Consider the following 6,228-nt stretch of genomic DNA (forward strand, 5'->3'; position numbering starts at 1 on the left):
GTGGACTTCCTGTCACACTTAGCATCCTGGGCACTCAACCCAGCACCTGCCACCTGCTGCCTTCTGCAGGTCATTGGCTCTTTGTGTCCACTTCTCGCTGTGTCCCTCCTGTTGGGCTCTGGATTCCTGGGCAATAAGGGCCATGCCTTAGTTTTCCGTGCAACCTCCCGGATGCACAGCTGCCCTGGGCTCATCAGCCACCCACCCATTCAAAGAGGGTGCCTTTGGGGATCCCCAAAAGGAAAGAGAAGGGAAGTCCCTCCCTCTTCACCAGGCTCATCTCCTTTCCCAGAGGAAGGAGCACTTGGGGTTTGCAGCTCTCTGTCATTTTGTCTGACACGTTGTGCTTTTATATAACAGGTGCCCACCACTCCTCCTGCTGCAGGCATTTGGGTATTTGCTTCTCTGAAAAGACTCTGAGTGTCTGAAAGGCCAGGACTGGGTCTTGATCACTTCCATATCCCTCACATCCTCTGGGTTGATGGTTGGCATGCCATGGTTAGTGAATAAAGAAACATTCATTGAATGGAATTGTCACGTCAGAGACTGCCTACAACATCTGTGTGGTGTGTTAGAATGTGTAATCTTTAAAACAAGTTGAGATATAAGTCACGTAGCATACAGTCTTCATTTAAATAACATCATTCAGTAGCTGTTAATATAATCAGAGTGGTGCAACCATCGCCACAATCAATGTGAGGACTTTTTGTCATCCTCGAAAGAAACCTTGGACCCACTGGCAGCCACTCCTCGCTGCCCCACTCCAGCTCCTGGCAAACACGAGTGGATTTTCTGTCCCCGTGGACTTGCCCACCATTGCATATACATGGAATCATACCAGGTGTGCTCCTTCATAATCGGCTTCTCTGACTTAGCATAGTGTTATTTTCAGGGTTCCTCCACACTGCAGCACAGTATCAGCACTTCACTCAGTTTTATGTCGGATAATGTTCCATTGTGTGGACACCACATTGATTTGTCCACTCATCAGACAAGGGTAGCCTCCACTTCTTGGCTACTGTGATCAAAGCTCCCATGAAGGCTGGCCACTGGGCTGTCCCCGGCGAAGATTTCCCAGAGAGAATGTGTGGCCCCTGTTACAGTGGCTGTCTACTCACGTCGCATAAAGTAAGGTGCGCTGATGCCGGGGGAACCTGTGGCTGAGGCGGTGAGTGTGGAGGGAACGGCAGGGGCTCCAGCACCATAGACTGAATCACACCACCTTGCTGTGATCTGGGTTTCTTTCTTCCGCAAACGTGCAAATCAATATTTGGCATCTAGTGGGCCTTTTTCCAAAGGTTGACTCGGAATAAACCCCTCAGTGTCCTGAAAATGAAAATTATTCCATTATTCTGTGTTAACGTAAAAACCATTGAAACCTGTAAAGAATTTTTGTGTTTATTTGAGCCAAACTGTCGACATATGCCTGGAAGCAGAACCTCAACGAATTGAGATAATGCTCCGGAGAATGGCGGGGTTACATTTGTATTTATACATTTGCAATCAAAGGAGGGACATAGGTGGGTTACATGAAATTCATTGGTGATAGATTAAGCAAAGCAGGGAAACCCCTGGGATTGGATAAAAAGTAAAATGATGGACACATACTTAGGTGGGTGCAGGATCAATTAACATGATAATGAAAGAATTTGTGGTATCTGTCCTGGCGCACAGCACATTTGGTTGTGCCCCAGGGGCTCCAGAAAAAGGGAAGTTACAAGGGTGTGTTATCATAGATGCAAAAAGACAGATAGGCTCAGTTAAGGTAAAGGTTGACCTTGTCAGTGAAGATACTGGCCTAGGATGTAACTGCCCACCATAACTGCTTTTAGTTAAAGTTTAATTTCAGACCATCCTTTGTGGTTACTTTAGGTCTCTGAGTTTGAGCTTGTCAGGTCAGCATGTGGCCCCTTTCGTTCACATCTGTGACATCACAGGGAGTGGCCCAACCTGGGAGTGAAGGTGGGGGTGAGCCAAAAGTAGCTTCCAGGGCAGTGGTTCTCAACCTTCCTAATGCCGTGACCCTTTAATACAGTTCCTCATGTTGTGGTGACCCCAACCATAAAATTATTTTTGTTGCTACTTCATAACTGTAATTTTGCTACTGTTATGCATCATAATGTAAATATCTGATATGCAGGATGTATTTTCACTGTTACAAATTGAACATAATTAAAGCATAGTGATTAATCACAAAAACAATATGTAATTATATGTGTTTTCCGATGGTCTTGGGTGACCCCTGTGAAAGGGTCGTTGGACCCCCAAAGGGGTCGCGACCCACAGGTTGAGAACCTCTGTTCCAGGGTAACGAGGCCTCAAAACACAAACTAGCATCTATTCAGTGCCTGTCAGGGTGATGTGGGGCCCTCCTTCAGCCAAGGCTGGCACTGGACCCCCACCGCCACCCCCAATGAGAGAGAGAGAGAGAGAGAGAGAGAGAGAGAGAGAGAGAGACACACACACACACACACACACACACACACACACACACGCCCTTGAGGCTCCCTTCAGCACTGGGGCCCAGATGAAACCATCCTCAGCCCCAGGGCCAGTCCAGTTCCTGCCCTTCCTTGCCACGCCTGGGTCTTTGTTCCTTTGTTCCTGTGGTTGTCACGCCTCCTGTCACCCACTCCCTTTTCTGCTTAAGTTATTCAGGAGTAGTTTTCAAACAAAGAACCTGAGTGGGACATAGGTTAATTTTAAGTCCATCAGATTTGAGAGGTCGATAGAATTGTGCAGAGCCCAAACCAGGCAGAGAGAGGACAGAAGCATGACAACCCTTCTGTGTTGTCAAGTGAACAGAGATCTTAATATCTCCTCCCTGTTCCCGCCCCCCCCCACCTCCCACCCCCACCCCCCACCCCTGCCGCAGCCCGACTCCCCCGCATGCTCAGCATGGGGCATCCCACACCTGGGACTCACTGCTCAGAGCTGGCCTGTGGGTGGAGTAGGTTCTGAACTTTGTACCATCTGCTCCCTCCCCCTGGGCATTATCTGGGTTAAACTTTTCACCCCCAAGTGGCCTCCTCTCACCAGTCAGCACGCTCTGGGCAGACGGTCCCCCTTACCCGTTGTTCAGAGAATGCTTTAAAACTATTTTGAACGGAACCACTGAAATGCCAACCTGTTGCCTGCAGCCCTCCTCTTCCTGTATCTCTGCTCTTCTCCTCCAGGCTGCGACCAAGCGCTGGCTGCTCTTTGCTGGTGGGACTAGGCCTGCACTGTCCTTTTAGAAATCCTTATGAAATCTCTCCAACGTGCAAAAATGCAAAGAGCTCTGCCGAACACCTGTGTGCTACCCCTGAGCTCAAGGAAGAAAGCATTAGAAATACAGTTGGGGCGCCTGTGCAAGTGCCTGCTTACCGAACCCAGCTCTGACCAGCTGTGGCGCCCGCTCACGCACGTGGGGTGGACGGCAATTCTCAACGGATCGAGAAAATTGCTAACAACTATTATCCCTATTGCTGATTGCTGCATTTTTCTGCCTCCAAAATGGGTCAAGGCAGGCCTGGGCGTTGAGCTGGAATTTTTGTTGTTGTTAATCTTCACCCAGGATATTTTTCCCATTGATTTTTAGAGAGAGTGGAAGGAAGGGGAGAGAGAGAGAGAGAGAGAGAGAGAGAGAGAGAGAGAGAGAGAGAGAGAGAAACATTGATGTGAGAGAGACACATCGATTGGTTGCCTCCCGCACATGCCCCAACTGGGGCCGGGGATCAAGTCTGCGAACGAGGCAGGTGCCCTTGACCCAGAATCGAACCCGAGACCCTTCAAGTCTGTGGGCCGACGCTCTAACCACTGAGCAAATCCAGCTAGGGCTTGAGTTGAAATTGTGACCTCAGCCCACTCTGCCCCCTTCTCCTATTAACAACCATACAGCCCAGGTGGGGGTGTAGGTCAGGCCCGGATTGTGACGTATCACCCAGGCCCCCGACCTTCCGCTCTGCCCAGGCCTCCCGCAGGGCTACAGGCCCAGCTTCCTCAGGTCATGCTGGCTCTTCCCACTCTGGGCTCCCCCTTCAAGCTGCATAGTGTATTCCTGGCCTTAGACCCTCCCTCAGTATTTGTAATCTATCAGTATCTTCTATGATATTGGAGCACTAGGAGTGTATCAGACGCTGTAGAGAATTTACAGTCTAACTACCCCCGAGAATGCTCCAGTCCCTGGCAGCCTGAGGGCCTGTTCCAGAGAGGCAGTGACTGGAGAACAGTAACATTAGCCCTCTTTTGCAGATGAGGAAAAGGAGGCCAGAGAAGTCTGACCCTCCAATGGGGGACCCAGGCAGGAGGGAGAGGTGGTATCAAACTTGCTGAGAAGATGGAATGTTGAGGCGGCATCTTGCCCAGCCCTCCCACCGAAGGCTGGTTCTCACGTCTGGCCAGGCTGGTCCAGCCATCGTTTCGGTTGTTTTCTAGCCACTCGTGGGCACGCTGCGTTGTTCAGTGAAGGGGTCCCTAACTCTGGGTGTCCTCTGCGTTCCCCATCATCACAGCCACAGCCTCATGCTGCCACGGGGGTGCAATTTGGAAAGTAGACTTGTGACTTGGCTCGGCTGCATCATCTGTGGCTATGAAAGTCTGAGAGAGTAAACATGAATAATATTTACCAGAAACATGCATGGATGCTTGACATACATGATTATCTTACAAAGTGAGGTTCTTGACCCAATCTGAGCATGTGGTTCAGCAGCATCTGCAGCCGAACATCCTGCCAAGTCAACACGTAGACGGGCAGCAGCGGGCAGGAGGTTCCTGAAAGAGGGGGCAGCCCCAGGCTGTCCCCCAGCCCACGCCTCAAAGGGGCAGCTGAGTCCCGGCCTTTGGTATTGCCTGGTTTTACACTGGGGATTAGTTCTTCTTTGTCTTATAAATAGCCAAACACATGCCTGGGTTAGCTGTTAATCCATGGGGCTGGCTCGGAGATTTCAGAATCACGTCTAGCTCAGTCTGAGCTGATAGCACACACCACACAGCGACCCAAGTTAAAGAAACACAAACCATGAAGCACAAGTCCAGTTTTGAGGCTGTGCCTGGCTCTGAGGCCCGATCACAGAACGGAACAGGCTGAGAACAGGCCTCCGGAAGCAGTCCTGGTACCTGTCATTCCCTATTGCCCCCTCCGGCCACAGGCCCTCCCACAGGGGAAGGCAGCACCGTTCCCAGGTAATTCTTTTCTGCAATAAACTTCTCCCATTTGGTCAGGAGGTTTCAGGGCCCAGAGAGAGGGAGGGAAGGCGACAGGGATCAAGAACAGGACTGGAGCACAGGAGGGTGGGCTATAGTTTCTAAGAAATGAGAAAGGACTAAGATTGCAAAAAGAGACCAGCCGGTGTGGCTCAGGGGCTGAGTGGCGACCCAAGAACCAAGAGGTCACTGGTTCGATTCCAGGTCAGGGCACATTCCCTGGGTTGTGGGCTCCCTCCCATGGTGGGGGGCATGCAGGAGGCAGCCGATCAATGATGTTTTTCTCTCATCCATGTTTCCATCTCGCTATCTCTCTCCCTTGCTCTCTCTCTAACAATCAATAAAAACGTATTTTTAAAAAAGATTGCAAAGAGAGCTAGGCCACAGAATCGCGAACAACTGGCAAACAGGCTGCCTCCTCAGCAAAGGAAAACGCACGGCTCTTTCTGTGCGTCCAGTTTGAGACGAGCTTTAGAAAGAGGTCCTGCCGGTGCAAACTTGATGCAAATTATAAACAGTGAGCTGGACACAGTCCAGAGGCGGGGAGTCCAAAGTCAACCGTAAACAAAGGGGCCAAACAACCACCCAAGCTTCTAAGTTAAGGGCACATTTATTTCACTCTCAAATTTTCGTTTTAGTTGGTTGAGCTCAAGATCACAATGTCTTGAGAAAAGCTCTCGGGTGTCAGTCCCGGCAGGGCCACTCCCGGAAGGAGGTGAGAAGCAGGAGAGATTTGCTCAACTAAAGGCCCTGGGAGATGGCACTGTTTGGGCCTTTTTTTTTTTTTTTGGCTTCTAGCTCAGAGGCTGGCGCTTCTGCCCTAATGCCCATCTTGGGGGGAAGGGAGCAGGAGGGCCCCAAATGCTCCCTCCCCACCAGGTTGGGGTCCCACTCCACCCGTGCTGTTGGTAGATTCCAGCTTGGTTTTCCTCCGGAGCCCAGGTCACAATAACTGCCACGAATTGAACACCTACTGTGCACCACATCTGGAATCCATATGACTACCTTTTGGAGGAGATTGTGTTATACTCATTTTAGAGATGA

The sequence above is a fragment of the Myotis myotis genome, unplaced genomic scaffold (genome assembly GCF_014108235.1).
Source record: "Myotis myotis isolate mMyoMyo1 unplaced genomic scaffold, mMyoMyo1.p scaffold_m19_p_1, whole genome shotgun sequence".
Taxonomy (NCBI): Eukaryota; Metazoa; Chordata; class Mammalia; order Chiroptera; family Vespertilionidae; genus Myotis; species Myotis myotis.